Here is a 16,750-nt window from a genome sequence, read left to right on the forward strand (position 1 = left end):
GTAGAGAGGGGCCACACAGTCAAAACCTCATGAATTTCAGGTGCATCCTAACTGGTCCTGTGAACTTGCACCTATCCAACTGGCTCCAATATCCAGTCCTCACCTGTGAAAACAACTTCCTAACAGGGCCCTGAGTGCACTAATGGGCTTCATTTACTTTGACCACTCTCACATGGGACCTTCATCCACACACCAATGACCATGAGACCAGGATATTTTCTAAGTGCAGGCCCAAGGGAAGGAGCCCTTTCCTGAGCTGTGATGCAAGTGCAGGACATTTTTCCAGTCCTGAGTCATTACTTGGATTTCCTGGCTTGATCTTGGATCTGTGTTGTCACTTTGCCTTTGCCTGACATCATGGGATGCTCTTCCTGCCTAGGGGCTGTGGAGCCCTGCCTCAATGGTAAGTTTCCTGCTTGTGCTGTTTTTACCTTTGTCTCAGCCTCCCCAGTAGAGAGCCCTTCCCTTTCTCCCTCCTGGCATATTCCCACAGAGGAGGTTAGGGGGATCAGGGGAAGGGGAGAGCAGATGGCAGCCCTTTCTGCTGCAATCTAAGACCAGAAATAAAAGTATTGGCTTCCCTGGCCCCTACACAGCAGGGCTGTGTCTTCCTTAGATTCCTAGCTGCTGCCAGAAACAGAAGTCCCTCTTGCTGACCAATGTAACCTGCTACATATTCTAACCTCATTGAGCTTTGGCCATCACAGCTTCACTCTTGTGAATGCAAGCAAAGTTTCTATAATCCTTCTGGGCAGTCTGTATCTGTTTCTACTTTCTATGTGCTTTTCTTTTTTATTTGAGCTTAGTCAGGAGCTGTGTGACTCTTCCATGGCCCACTTCTCCCATGCTTGGTTCCCAGATATCAGAACAGGTTTTACTTCAGAACTCTCCTCAACTCTCTGTAAGGTTAATTGGGAGATTTGAGTAATTTTCAGTATAAGCCAAGTTTGTTTCTAGCCTTTTCTATAAAGTTAGTGTCCCTCGCTGAGCAGAAATTGGAACATTTGAGACATCAGTTCTCCAAAATGTGTTTGGAGGTGGTAAAGGAGCTAGAGGTAGAGAGAAATACAAGAGCAAAAACATAGAATGCATTATTGTGTAATTCCCATGGTAAAAATGCTAGTCTTGTCAAATTCTGTCTCTTTTGGCCTGCAAGCAGAGCTGAAAGATATATATATATACACACCACTTCTTTTCAACAAGAAGTATTTTGACATCAGAGAAAACCATTGATTCCAGAAAACCCAAACCTTTTCATGGTTTGAGGGTGACAGCTATACACAATATACTTCATAGTGCTCAGGAAAGAGGACAGGGAAAATGGTTGATTTCTCACCTTTGCTTTATAGCACTTTATGGGCATGGTGCAGACTCTCATGGCCACACAATGGTGTTATCAAGGATGGCTGGGCAATGTCTCAGGTGTCAGTAAAGCAGAACTGGTAATACTGCACAGTTGCACCAGGCCAAATTTGTGTCCAGATGACTGGTGATTAAACAACTGGGAATAAGGAAAACACAGCCCCAGTTGCACAGAAATAATGCTGTAAGGATGCTTTAGATTACCTGTGGTGAATTCCATGAAAATATTTTTTTCATTTGGTATTAGCCCGATTTGTGTGAATAACAGCTAATTAAAGAAAAAATAAAGGATGGAAAAAAGCTCTTCTAATAATCTGTTTAAAAGGCTCTCAGGGGATTTAGGGAGGTAATATGTACTTAATGGAGGGGCTAAAAATGCAGCTGCATGTAATTACGACAGGAAAAATATTCCCAAAGCTGATTTGCAGCTTCCCCAAAATGGTAGTTAGTAAGGCACCCTTAGGGAGATGGAGAAGAAAATTTTTTGCATTAAATCCTTCATGTATCAGCTGACAGGGCCCTTCCACCCCACTCCTCATGGTGCTGTGGGCTCTCTTTTAACCCTGATCATCCAGCTAAGAGAACCCATCCCTCAGCCCTGTGCAGAAGGTGAATGCAGCCAGGCCAGCATTGGCTTTCTGTGGCAGCTGCTTCCCAGTCCCTCTTTACCTGGAGTTCCAGGTTTTTCTGTCTTTTCCCAGCCCTATGCAGGGTGCCATAGCCAAAGAACACTATAGTTAGAGGAGTATTCTTTCAAGTATTTATTTGGGAAGCTGTTTCCTGAGGTACATGTCTCAATCTACAATACTTTTATGGCTGGAAGGCATCACCCAGGTCTGATTGCCTCAAACACCAGAAAAGTCCTGGATGGCAGGTGTGTTCTGAAAATTCCTTATTTAGAGGGGAGGTTTAGCCATCAGCCAAGGTAGTATGGAGGAAATCCCATTTTCTCATTTTCTGTAGCCAAAACTGTGGGGTTTATTAAAAGACTGGTTTGTTTTGTGGGTTTCTGAATGTTTAATTGTGCTTTGAAGACTGCTTGACTTGTGCGTTTTTGCTCTGTGTTGCTGAAGCCAAAGCTCACCAGCATTTGAGAAGTTTTTGGTTAGAGGTTTGAGGACATCTAATACCTCAATCTAGACACAGTTTAGGTTATTTTGGTTTTTTCCTAATTTAAATAACTTGAAGTCAGCTCAGTTGTCGCTCCAAGTTTCCAAACTCGTTTTTCTAGTTACAGAGCGTTTCTCCGTGTTTGCCAAGCTGTATCTTTGTGCTCTTCCGTACCGCTGCATGGGGCATCTGCGGCCAAAAAGGGTCCAGAAGGGATTTTTGTGGCTCCGTAGCCTCCGCCGGAGCGGCGGCGGCACCAGGGGGAGCCCGCGGGCTGCGGCATCCCGGAGCTCCGGGAACGGGAACCGAGCGCCGGGGGCACGGCAGGGCGGGAATACTGCAGCTTGGTAAAGAACGTTTATAAATTTATCAACAGTACCGGTGCTTAGAAACAGCACAATACCAGTATTTATAAATAGCACCAATACGATTTGCCTAATAATCAGAAGATTGAGCCAGCCAAGCTACAAATCCAGATTGGCGTGTCAGGAAATTCCTGATTTTTTGCATTCAAAGCTGAATTTCATTATTATTTCCCAGAAATAATGAAATTTCTCATTAAAAAGTAAATTCCTTCGAATATCCATGAAAAAATTCTTACAAAATTTCTGGCTACTTCTGGGATTTAGTTCCTTATTTACACAGATAATTTGGAGGGGAGCATGAAATAACCATATTTTTGAAGGTAACTAAAACTGGAACAAAATATATAGTCATTAGTAACACAGATGGTCTATTTAGATTTAAATTTTTGAAGCACAAGTATTTATTACTGCTAAGTTAATATTGAAAAACATAAAATATTTTTCCCTCTGAAAGATTGGAAAGGAATGTTCAAAGCTGGAAAGGAAGCTGCAGGTCCCTGGGTGATCCAAGGCTCCACTGCTATCATGATTAATAGAGCTATAAGGCAACTGCTGCAGACTGTGGCAGATCCATTGGTTCCAGATATGCTCAACAATCAGTATGCAGATATGCTAATTTACAGTGTATTACTCAATCTAAAGGCTGTTTCTATGCTCCACTAATAGTTCCAAAAAAGATAATTATTTTCTAGTTAGTAAAAAAGACAAAGCCAGGCCCCGAGTGTTGGAAAAGCTTTATTTTTATGGAGCTTTGTGATTATGTTCTTGAACAATTCTGCATTCATTCAGAATGGTTTATAATCTACCAGGACCAGATTTGAATACCACATGTGCCAAGGCAAAAACATCATGGTGGAACACAAGCCAGATTAGGCAGAAGCTATTTGATGAAGGTAGAAAAGGAATTAAGGTAGGCTGGAAAGCACAAGGGAGCTGTGGATAAGGATTTAAGTGGCAATTTGCAATTGGAGCATGGGAAAAGCCAGAATGTAACATTATAATGTAGTTTTGCATAGTATACAAATTGGTTCATGTATTATATTGCAAATTATAATTATGCCACATTATTATACTGATTTTATGCATTATAATATTTTGTAATATTGCTGTAATTACATAATTGGAGCAAATTATAATGTTGCATTATACTAATACAGAAGTCATTAAGACCCTAAAGCACAATGAGTAGTGCTGCAAAATTCTGATTTTCCTTCCTGATGGGTTTGATGGAATACTTGAGTGATCCCCCAATTAATGGAATCAAAATCAATATATTGTCACTTCACAATCTCACAGTTCTCACTTGTTTTGTCAGCTTCTGCTCATCTCTGGCTACATTTAGCAGTAGATGTACAAGAAAGAATGATCAGCAGCTGCCAGCTACAGCCCCTAAGCTACTCTCATGGTAACTCTCTTGTAATATTTACAGTCCTGAGCTGCCAGCACAAGGCTGGCTCTAGGATTGCTGAAATGGCAGGAGGAACTAGGGCTATGTTCTTCCCCTATCCTCATTCTTCTGCATAGCTGGAAGCCTTCATCCAGCTGCTCCCAGTAAGCCTCCTCTTAGGGAAGGTATGCTTTGCTCCAGGCACTTGGAATGCATGATTCCTTTTTACTGTATGCCTTGTATGCAAAATTATTATTATTATTTAAATCTAGGATGGCTTATTAGTAAAACTGTGCAATAAACACTGCTGCATAATTCATTACATACACTGGGAGCTTTTAAATCTAATGTGCCACATAATGTGCTGTGTGCCTTTTGTGGAATACAAACACATACAGACAGTCATTCTCCTTTTCAGCAGTGTTGGTCAAGTCATTAAAACTTCACTACTATTGCCCTAAGTTCTCTTCTCACAGTCAGTGGGTGGTTTCCCACCTGCAGTCCTCTGCTGTGATGTCAGATTCCTGGAGATAATGCAGGTGTAAGGTTGCAGCCCTCAGAAAACCTCCTTCAGTGCTTTGTGATCTGTTTGCCACTGACACAATTTACTTACTGTGACAGACCCTTAAGGTTACATGTTGGGTTGTTTCAGGAAAATGTCCCAATTCTTCTAAATTTTTTTCTCATTTAAGTTGTGAATTGCCCCCACCCAACAAATTACTTGGAGATTGTTTCAGCTGGGAAAGCAGATATTTCTGCTTCTTCCATTTTTTCTATATTCTTTCTAATAATTTAATTCTTAAAGGTCATAAGTTCTGAGGATGTGTGATTAGTGCTAGGACTCATTATTACGTTGAGATAATAATATTAAGAGTACATTAATTTTTAGGTCAGCTATGTTACTGATGGTCACTGTGATATGATAGAAATTGCCATATTCCCAGGACAGATACTTCAAGGACCATGTTAGGAAATAATAAGTTCACAGATTTATTAGAATTTAAGTTTTCTTATCAGCTAGATGCCTCAGACCTTGGATCAAAGAAAAAAAAGCAATGAAAACATGAGGACAAGGTCTCTATGGGCTTCCTCTGGGAAGGCAGAACTCAGAACTGCCAAACTGTGAGCTCTGTTTAAGCCAACAAAGCTATTAAAATTATCCAGGCATGTCCATAGAGACTTCTTCTGGAATAACCTCCTGGTTCTTGGCTTGTTTTGCTTTCTTCTGGCTGAGTTTTTGTTTCTTTGATGGGTTCTGGAGAGTTGCATCTAACCTTGTTTGGCTGGTGGTGGAGTGTGTTACAGACAGGGACCCTGGGGGAGAGTCAGGGAGGTGAGAAGGGTCTAGCTGATAGTGATGGTTGTCAATTCTGCCTCTGCAGAAGGATTAAGGAACATAAAGGAAAAGGGAAGACTGTGTCTGAACAGGTGAAAACAAACATGGCTTGTGAAGGGAATCCATGTCTGAGCTATACATCCTTATCTTGCTTTCTGGCCTCATGTATGCTCCCTGTAGCTTCTGCTGGCACACTGTCCCTGCAGCCTTAGGTGGATGCACTGCTAGGCCAGGTTGCTGAGCTGCTGTTGGATTTCTGACTGCCACGTGTATGTTTGGACATCCTGCAGCTTGCTACTGCTGTGGAATTCACCTCTGTGAGGCAAGCAATGAAAAGAACAAACCCTTTCAGAATGTCACGAAAACCAAACTGTAAGTAGCATTGGATCTTTGGAATATTAGCGTTTTGCAGTAAAATTAATACAAAGTCTGGTTTTAGAAAACCAAGACTTAACTTTGATTAGAATTAAATGAGCAATTTCATGCTGGTGAGGTACAGGCGATGGTTATTAATTATTCACTTGATCCACTTCAGAATGCTTTGACCCTTGCAGAAGCAGAGTTGCAGTAGTAAGACCCCAGCCACCTAGGCACTGGGTATTTATGATATTCAGTTTGCTGGGTAGTTCTGGTTGCACTACTGAATACTGATTTCTTAGGGGTGTTGCTGCTTCAGCTGCATCCAGTAAAAGAGACAGACTTCAACCCTTAGCACCATGGTTCTATTTCCTGGATTGCCTCACTTTTCAGATGGTGCTTTGGCTGAATTACTCATGTTTGAAACCTGCCTCCATAATGCTGGTGTTAGAGTAGCTGAGCAGTTGCTGTGCTGAAACCTGTCAGCCTCACACCACAGTCACCAACAACAGCCACAAGGCAACCCAGTGTTTCCTGTGGCCTCATCCAAAATGTGGGATTTGTGTAATCCTACAGTCATGCAAGCAGGCTGCTATAGCAGGGTTTCTATCACAGCCACGATGGAAGGAGAAAACAGAAACAACTCTTCCCTGAAGGAGGCAGCAGTTCATAAATGAATGATATCCTGGACCACATTTCCTCCTTTCTGCCTAATGCCACACTTGTTGGAAGGAACTGTCACAGACTCATGGATCAGATTAGTAGACTCAGCATCAACAGTCTGGCCACAGGGCTGGAAATACTTATGCCAAGATGATGAGAACTCATAAACTGGAAAAAAAATAATGGGGACTTCATGCACTGAATTGACATTAAGAAACATTTAAATGCAGGTTCCCTAAGCTCTTGTTCAAGGAGCCAGCCTACAGAGCTTGCTACCTTGTAACAGCCAAATTCAGGTGGATTTCCCCTTTTCTGAACATCTTATCTCCTCTCACTCCCTCTTTCTCCTTAAAATTGTTTCTCATTACTTGCTGTTGGGAAGACAAATAGAAAAAAGATAATTGTAGCATATAAAATGCTGAATAAAGATCAAGCAAACATTGTTGTGAAGACTGGAGACCTTGCTGACACTGGCAAAGAGGAAGAATTTGAAGGGGGAGTCAATAAGTTTCTTAGACTGGTGGGTGGAGTAGAGAGACCATTTCAGGCAAGCACACAAATGAGTTTTATTTCCCCTCTCTTGAGGAGAAATTGATTAAATCTTGGATTGTCTTTTTACAGGTTTAAAAGATTAGGGCTGAAAAAGGGAAATCTTTTTTTTTTTTCCCTTATGTTTTGATGAACTAGTTAAAATTCATCATTTCGACCACTCGAGGGTCAAATATGACCTGGTTGGCATTTTCTGACTGCCTCAGAAAATGCAAAAAAAAGTTCAGGATTTGTTGGCTTTTTTTTTTGTTGTTGTTGTTTTTATTTAGTTTTGTTTTTGTTTTTGTTTTTTTTTTAGCTTTGGAATTGATTCCTGTGGAAACCCTGGGAAACACTTATTGTTCTATTTTGAAAGGACAGAATTTGGAAGAACTGTTGCACTAAGAAAAAACTGTGCAGGGACCTTGAGGAATATCCCACCCTGTCTGTACTTCTGCTGTACTTTGCCTGCATGATAATTGTTATTTATTGCACTCTTGTTCTTACCAGAGCATTTATGACTGAATTTATTTTAGACTATAGAAGTTATTTAGACTATTACCACTGGTTTTAGGGATGTTTTTAGACATCATTAAGCCTATACTGATGGCTGCTTTCAAGGTAAACATTAAATTCTTGTAGCTGGCTGAATATCCTCTTGGGAGTCCATTATAGGCAGATTTCCTACTTAAAATAGGTGTTCTGGGTTTTAATAACCAGGACAGACTGATCTACAAGAATCTGACTTTTTCTGTTGTTGGAGGTTTTTTATAAACCACAATTCTGATATAACTCATTCACTCGAGACGTCATTAGAATAAATTAATATTAAAATATTTAAATGAAGAACAAAGAGTTCAAAAAGTTACAGAGATTGATCACCTGAGATGCAACATTGGTGCTTCATTAGTTGTGGCTCTCTGCACTGCCAGGCTGAGGTACTTCTGTTTCACCTAATTAGCAATTTTTTTCCATAATGCTGACTGGACTGTATTCAGGCTGTGTGGCTTGATTTTTCTTTTTGCCTGAAGTTTATATTTCTAGGAGATTTCAAGGTATGTTGGTGAGAATTCATTCCAATTAATTCCAAGAAAAGAGGCTTTGCAAAAAGTGCAGATTTTCGTGGTTAGCCTGAAATTTGGAAATAGGGGCATCAAAGGAGAGACAAATGCCATCTTCTCTAAGCAGGCCAAATTATTTTTGCATTTCTGGTGTCAGGCTCCTCTTGTATACAGAGAGAGGAGTTTTCTCAGCTTCCCAAGAAGCTTGGCCCATTCTGAACCAATAATCTATGGCATAGCCAGTCCATCTTGTTCACAGCTCTGAGGCTGAGTAGAGAAATCTCCCCTCTCCTGAGTGAAACTCTCCTCCCAGAGCTTCCTGCAGTGCTGGATTCCATGGTTGGAAGTCCTTAATTCTGGTAATACTAACACAGCCATATGTCTAGAGCTGTAGAAAAAGACTTTTTTCTAATTGTAGGCAATAGAGTTTTGCCAGGAGAAAAAGGAAGACAAGTTTTTTAGCATTTAAGCCCTTTGCCATGTAGTATGCTCACTCTGCAAATGCTGCTTTTACAGCACTTGGAGTTTCCCTTGATCCCCAACTTAGGACCACAAATGTAAATCTGGGCCTGGCTTTCTTCCCAAAAAGCTGCTCATAGGGGTTTTCCTCTGGAAAATCTTCTGCTTCCCCCCATGAATTTGCCCTGGCCCAGTGCCTGCAGGCATGATGCAAAACAAATTTTCCAGGGCATTGGGGTCAAATCTGCCAGTTTGGAAGGGATAAACCCAAAGGCAGGAACATGAAACAATGAGGAGCAAATGGTGGAGGCATTGGGGAGAGAAGTGTCTGCCACTTGTAACTCAAGGCCACATGGAGCTTTCCTAGATCTGAAGGTCCAGAAAAGGCACAAACCATTCACTCATTGTCTGTTGCTGGTGGGCAGAGGTGGCAGAGACAGTGGTGACTCCATGCTGGGGAGGAAAAGCCATGCAGGAATGTAACTTTGCATTTCTTTGCATCTAGTTTTTTTTTTTTTTTTTGTGGCTTTGGACCAGTTTTAGTTTGTGATTGCATGCGATGATGGATTTATCTTCAATGATTGCATGCATTTCAAAAATAGAAGTTATAAAAAGAACATCAATCTGTGGATTTAAAAAGTCCTTTCTATTAGGAATTTTCACTCCCATTATAGCTGTGCCCTATTTGCCCTCTTTAAATCCTCAACAGAGTAGCTTGAGGTTTTGCATTTGCAGATGTCATGTTAATTCAAAGGCAGTTTTAAAATAAACCGGTGGATTCAATGCAGGCAGAAGGATGAGTGACTTTTGTTCATGCATAGGTATCCACAGTGGGGAGGTGTCAGTGAATGGGTCTGACCTTGACTGCATGGACCCTGTGGAGTTTGTGATATGATAAAATACAGCATTTGCTGCAATGGGGGCCTGTTTTAGCTTTTGCTTTCTGTGATATAGTGAGGATGTTCAAATCTGTAAACAGCACAGCACATTGCCCTTGACATGTTCATGAAATGTTCCCAGAACCTGTCCTGAAACGTGCAGTGTGCAGCTGGGGCAAACAGGGCAGGTCAGGGATGTTGGTAGGTTAGTGGCTTTGAGGCACAAAGGGTTAAGATGAAGGGCAAGGCTCCTTTCCCTGCTTCCAGGCATGTGGTCTCAGATCTCAGATGTGGGGAAATAAACATTCCTGGGAAGTGGTGTCTCGTGGGAGAAGTCTTCTGCTCCACAAAGCTCCCAGGTCTAAGGGGAATGGAGCCAAGGCTTTGGTGCTAGCTACTGCTTAAGAAATATGCAGTTTGATGCTGTCTCAGTGGACTTAGCACCCAGACATGAAAAATAGCCAAATCAACATTTTAAAGTGAGCTTTAACTTCTGTTTTTCTCTTCCTTTTTCTGCCAGAGAAAGTTTCTTATTCCCAGGCATCTCTTAAGCACATGCAGGATTATCTGGGGGATTAACTACACAGAGAAAGAACAACAGGGTTCAGGGAAGACCCAAGGGAAGGGAAAGACTGCTGAGAGGAACACTTCCAGGAGGCAGATTATGTTTAAATTTTGTTTTCATGAGAGAAATCTAGTGCTGGTTGTGCAGCTGTGGTGGTGGAGATCACAGGAGTAGAGGGACTGAACCAGGTTCAAACTGTGCAGCCAAAAGAAACCTTGCTGCTGGGGTCTTCAGATCCTTCCAGCACCATCAGGTCTTCACACATATTCCCTATCAACCCCCTGCAAGAACAGTATGTGGTCAATACACTCTGCATGCACTTATCTCTCTTAGCTACCCAGCTGGCTAACTTGATTCAAATACTTTACTTTTCCCCATCCCTATGACAGAGAAAAAAAGGCTTTTTATCTCTTAAATGTGACAACAACAAATTTCAGAGTCAACTTTTAAGTGCCCTTTCTGTGCTGCAGTCTTATCACAGGCTCATGGGTAGCATTTGCTTGGGAAGCACGTTAAAAAAAAATGTCAGCACATAACTAATTGCTTAATTTAAACTGGTGAAACAAAAGTTCAAAGCTGAGGGGCTTTCAGAGAGCAGCAGGTGCTTCCCTCCGACTTTTGTTTCTTCTTTAAATTTATGTTAGCTGGCAGAGCTGGTATCTATAGATTAAAAATCTAGTTGTTCCCTACCTTCTTTTGCCCACCCAGCAGTGTTTATCACAGGTCTGCTGCACTCAGGGTTCCTGAGCTGGGCACTGCTGCTAACCAAAGCCCTCAGGGCAGAGCCTGCTGTTCCAGGGAAAGGTGGCTTTGGAAAAGGTGCAGCTGAATGCTTTTTCTGCCTCTTCCTAAGAGGTATATCTGAAGTATCCTGCTATGCCTCTCATGTCTTTGACTGACATATTGAAAGCTTTTGAGAATTTTAATCAAATATCAGTTTAAAAGTTTTGATGCCCTTTTCCATTGGCAAATATGAAAGGGCTTTCCCCATGCCCCAGGAATGGGACTGTATCTTTCCAGTACCTCTATGGAGAGAGGCAGAAACCCCAAGCCTGCTGTAGGAATGGAGAAGTAGGAAGGCTGAAGCAAAGGAGAGAGCTGTCATTTTGTGCTGAGCTACTTCACCTCATCAGGAGAGCAGCATTAAGCAGAGCTCCCACTTGAGTGACAGTGACACTTTTAACAGCTACTCAGCTGAGTCAGGTGCTTGTTGGTGGGGTTATTATCTGTCATGAAGAGGTGTTGGAGCAGTTAATACAGCTTACTGGGGGGAGGCAGGGATATAGCTGCTTGGAGCAGCATTCCCTCCTGCCTGCAGAGTCTCTCTTCCATCAGCATCCTACTGATTTGTAGTGACTTGCTTCCTCCATTAAAGATTACACATATGATGTTGGGCTTTGATACTAAAATAATTGCTTTCTGGGTTACAACTGTAGCTTTGGCACAACAGAAAGCTAGTTACCTCAGTCACAAGAAAACTTGGAAATAATTCATTTGGCTCCCTGCTGATGCTGTGAATGTATTACTTCTTAACTGGAATGGGCCCAATATTATTTAATGATGTCTTAAATCCATGGGACACTACGGAGAAGCTGCTGTTCAGCAGGTGCCAGTGTTGATCATGAGGACATGCAGCTGCTTTCCTGAGTGAGCATGTAGGTCTCTGGGATTGCTTGGAGGAGCATTGTGCCAGCAGATAGACAGTTGTCAGGGATATCTGGTGGTGTCTGGAAATCCCCTGTCCATGGGAAAGGGGCTCTGCAGCACAGGGAAGGCTTGAACCAGGTGAAGGTGGGTGCTGGTGTAGTGGCAAAGACATCAGGGTGTGACAGAAAGCTGATGGAAAAGCCTAAAGGCAGAAATCAGAAAAGCACTCCTTTTACATACGAGCTTTTCTGAAACAGCATCAAAATTTTGTGGAATTGAGGATGGAATCCTCTTAGCAAAACTATTTTTGTTTTTTATTTTGCAAATTAATCTACTTTTTTTTTTAGCAAATAAAGCCCTTGAGATTTAAAAACAATGGAAGAAACTCATCAAACTCTTTCACTTTTTCTCCTAAATCCGAGAGAGCTGAGCTCTGGCCCATTTCTGATTTTGAGTGCAAATTATTTTGGCTTGATCAAAACCTTAGGAAAGGCTTAGATAAATTTTATTGTTGTTTTGTTACCAAAATAATTTTCAAGTCATACTGAACAATAGCTTTATCACTGGGTAATAAGTAATAACATTTGTTGAGCTTGTGATAATAAGTACTCAAAGATCGTGTTTGTACACTTGTGTCCTGTGGGTCCAACAACATTTGTTTAAACTGTGGATGCCTTTTATTTTTAATTATAGGCCTGAGCTGGAATTAAGAATTTCTGAACCTGGGGGCTGTTTCCATATGAATCCCTAGGCTGAGAAGGACTTTTGTAACTATTGCTCTACTGCTAAACATAAATCAGCATTTTTACCTTGGGTCTACAGGCAATAAATTTATAGTGGCATTGGCTCTGCTGATGACATGTCTGATCAGGAGGTGGACTGAGCTTACAGAAAAGATCATGCTCTGTTCTTTCACTGTAAGCTGGTTGACATACTCGTTTTAACAACTTATTTATAGTTAATGTATTAATCATTTCTGTCTCATATTGTTACTTTTCCAGTTGAGATGTTATTACAGGTAAAGTCTAGGTCTTGTGCAGAAAGAATTCAGCTGGGAACCTGAACAAGGTCATTAAATGTCTTTGAGAGTGTGCTTTTAAAGGAATTAAAGTGAAATTGAGCCCCAAGTGCAGAAGACAATGCAAAAATATGTGTTATGCAGTGTACTTTTAGATAACAGTATCTTCTAAGCAGCAAAAGGCACAGATGTGGTTACTCTGGGAGTGTGCAGAGGATGCAGTAATGCTGTTTTCTCCCTGTGCTGCTCATCAGGCCCTCTGGTACAGATTCAGTGTTTGCTGGCATTCCCAGCCATCCTTGTTTCCTGCTGGAAGCCCAGTTCCCACATTCCTGATTCAGGACCAGAGCTAGCCCGGGGCTCAGAGAAGTAAGTGGCTCTTGGGTACTGCCAGGGGCAGTTCTATGCTTGCCTCTTGCTCCAGGCAGGCTCACACTGGGAGAGAAATTCTGGCTTTTCTTCCCATGATTTGGAGTGATTGGTTACCCAGGCTGCCCACTGCCTTCCTTACATCACATCTTGTAAGATGTCACATACAGATGTCCCTCATCTTCATCACATTTTGCCACAGAAGCAGCACATTTGCCTTATTTTACAGATGAGAGATGCCCCATAATGAGGATGTTGACATCTACAGCTCTTCCTTTCTTCTTGTCCTTGTTTTTCTCCTTTTGGAGCCTAATTGTGAAGAGAAGGCAGCAGGAGATCAAGCCATGCAGTAATTAAACCCATGTCAAAGATCAAATGAAAGTGTTTAACACTATTTGAATGTGCTATTCTAAATTTTATGGGGTAGATTCAGTATCTGGGAAGGAAATTTACTGTGTTTGGATGAAACAAATGATATATTTTCTACACTTTTGGGGTGTATATGCACTGTAGGGACTTGGAGCCTGGATCACATCAAGCAGATAAATCTGGGGAGTGGGGGAAATTGCATTTTTGATGGTTTTAATATATACTAGACCTATTTTGTTAAACAGTACTTAAAAACACATTTATCATAAGTTGCTTATTGAGATGCATGTCACATGCACCATCAAGCTGATCAGCCTGAAAAAGAGCAGTTTCTCAGCTGATAATCTGCTGTGCCACAGGGAGGTCAAGTTAGAAGTCAAGACTCCAGGGATTAAAGTGCAGCTCCTTTGAAATTGATAGGCATCTTGCCAATCACTTTGGATTCTGCTCTCTTTTGCTGTTTCACATGGGTTCTGTTCTTGATTCTTGTCAGTGATTTGCTGTGGGAACTTGAGCAAGTTTAACTCTTTTACTTTTTTACCTTTTCCAGCAGGTTTTCAAAACCCTATGTATTGCTTGTTACAAAGTAAGATCAACATATAAACACATTAGATGTGTAATGTTAAAAACCTTGAGATGATCAGCTCCTCTGATTTCTTTCTTGATACAATATTTCCTGTTCAGGATTGTAGGTAGGAAATGAGAAAGAAACTTCCTACTTTGAGAAATACAATTTTTGGAGGAGAATATTTTTCATTCTGTGCATAACTTTCTGAACTGTTTTCCATAAGTTTTGTGAGCCAACCCTCTTTTTAGGTCAGCAGTAGGGTTGAGTGAGGAGAGCTTGAGAACTTAATTTGGTGCCTGGTGCATGTCCCAGGATGCTGATGGGAAAGGTGTGCAAGCTAAGCTCCATAGCAGCATGTTTTCTGCAGGCATCATTCACACAGCAAGCACCACTTGTGCAGAGAACCACAGCCATGTTATTCCCTAAGAACTGTAAATATTCTTTTCTTATGCATTTCTGTTCAAGACAATTCATTTGCCTGCTGTGGAAAGGAGCATCCCTCCTCCCTCACACCAGCTTTGGCTGCAGGCCACACACAGACCGGGTACCCAGTGCCCTGGCTTGGTAAACTGGCTGGTGGTGTGGAAAAGAGAGCCACAAAAACTGATGTGGGGTTGGTGGAGAACAGGATCATCCCAGGGGAGCATGACATTTACTGTGATGTAAAATCCTGCTGCCAGCATTGTGGTGAGTTCAAACTATTTTCTGTGCCTGAAGTCAAAGGAAGATGAGCAGTTTTAATCACCTTTGACTATATCCATGCAGCCCTGATGAACAATCCCTCATTCCCAGTGAAGATGTGCAAACTGGCCCTTGTCCAGACACCAGCAAAAGGGGACACCTCTGGGCTCTGCATGATCACCCTGGTGGGCAAGTGGGATGGGCCATGTCCTGGTCATTCCAAGGGGATGCTGCACTGCTGATGGGTGAGCTCTTTCTCCCAGAACAAGGTAGCCTTGGTCATTTTAATTACTGCATTGTGGTGTTCCCTGAAATAAGCCTGGACATTGTCTTGGAAGACACAATTGGGCCAGGAAGCCTGCTGGAAGTTCAACAATGTGGGCTGTGCCCCAGTTCACATCCTGGGCCTGTTTAGTTCCATAGTGCCCTTGTTTCATTCATGACCAAGGATGTCATTATTTTCAGCACCTTTGCAGTTCAGTATGAGTGCTGCACCACAGCCTGACAGATGCTGTTGCAGCAGTACAACACAAAGTACAGGTCATACATCCAGGAAAGTGGCAAGCATGTGTACATATGGTGTTCTCATGATGCAAAACCTGCTGGGACTACTGTTGGAAGTCTGAAGTAGGAAGGAGGAGCCAAATTTGTAATGTTTCCTTTCATACTCTTTCAACTGGACTGTGCCATCTTTCAGTGTGTTTGAGGTATGGGTGATCAAAGGACTGAGTTAGAAAATTAAATTATTTGCAACATAGGTGACCCCAGTTTTTTGTTGGTGGGTCTTTCTGCACCCTGGGATCCTGGAATGGAAGTGCTGTGTAATTAGAATGAAAAAACGGGGTAATCTGCAGAGGTGACTTGCTCTGCACACTGCTGTGAGGCTCCAGGGCTGCCTGTGGCTGTCTGCTTTGCACACCTGACCCATTCATCTCCCTAGGCTCAGACAGTGAGAGCAGCCGTGCTGCCCCCCTCCCTGCCAGACACACAGGTGCTGCTCCACAACCCAGAGAAAGAAGTCCACGTTTACAGGAAGTCCTTTTCCCTCCCTTTCCTTTCCCTTTTAAGGCTCCTGGCAGAGCTGTGCGATTCTTATCTGGCCTCTGCAGAACCTTGAAGTGAGGTCATTCAGGAAGTTTAATTAATCCTGTACAATTGTCACTACATCCTTGGCTGCACATTGTACTAGGGCCCAGCCCACCACCACAATGCCTCTTACGACAGCTGAACATCTGTTTAAAAAGTGGCTGCCAAGAAGTAGTGCTTGCTGAGCCTGGTTTTCCCTCTGGCTGTATGTATTCAGCCCATCACAATATTGTATAACAACGTTAAGAGAAAAAACAGAAATTCCCCTTGCTCTAGGGATCAGCCGGCAATGCAAGCTAAAATTATCTGGGAAAGGCCGGTTCTGAAATAGCACTGGCAGAGAAATGGCTGGTTTGTGTGTATCCTGCTCATATTTATTTCCCAGGCTGGCACCATCCAGGACACTGGGCTGTGAAGAGATGCTGCAGTGGATTCATCAGTGGGACCAGGACTGGGACCTTGCATGTCCCCAAGGCTATGCTGGACTCCACTCTTCACCCTGCAGAGAAGGTCAATATGTTTCTTCTCCTCAGGGTGGAGAAGTGTTGCCCACACAGAAGTAGTCTTAGTTCTTTCCAGCCTCCCAGCACAGCCTTTAAAAATTATTCTGGAAGGAAAGGAGAGACTGATAATGAAGAGGGGAAATTGCAAGTCCTTTTCAGGGAGGAAAATAATGATAGATGCTGGGAGACAGGGGAGCAGGGAGTGCAGGAACCAACAGAAATATGGGGCAAGCAATACCAAATGCCATGGTGGCAAAGATAAAGGGACACTTAGAAGGCACTGTGACAGGATGTACTTTCATCTGACAGAAGAGTATTCTTGGTGCCATCTGATCTGTCTTTTACCTTTATTTGCTCCAATCCCCCTTGGCTTCCTGCAAAATTCTTAGTCGTGCAAGAATATAAAGAAGCCTAGGATAAAATCCAACAAGGAATTTT

The 16,750-nt window shown here is 42.3% G+C and overlaps 1 long non-coding RNA gene across 1 annotated transcript; it reads left to right on the plus strand.

Moving 5' to 3' along the window:
• The first annotated feature begins 3,220 nt into the window (after window positions 1–3,220).
• LOC306799537 lies at window positions 3,221–7,030 on the plus strand. Its single transcript, XR_013773618.1, has 2 exons — window positions 3,221–3,747; window positions 4,153–7,030. It is a non-coding gene; the product is annotated as an uncharacterized lncRNA (long non-coding RNA).
• The last annotated feature ends 9,720 nt before the right edge of the window (window positions 7,031–16,750 follow it).

Source organism: Erithacus rubecula (assembly GCF_903797595.1).
Source record: "Erithacus rubecula genome assembly, chromosome: 3".
In the NCBI taxonomy this organism is placed as follows: Eukaryota; Metazoa; Chordata; class Aves; order Passeriformes; family Muscicapidae; genus Erithacus; species Erithacus rubecula.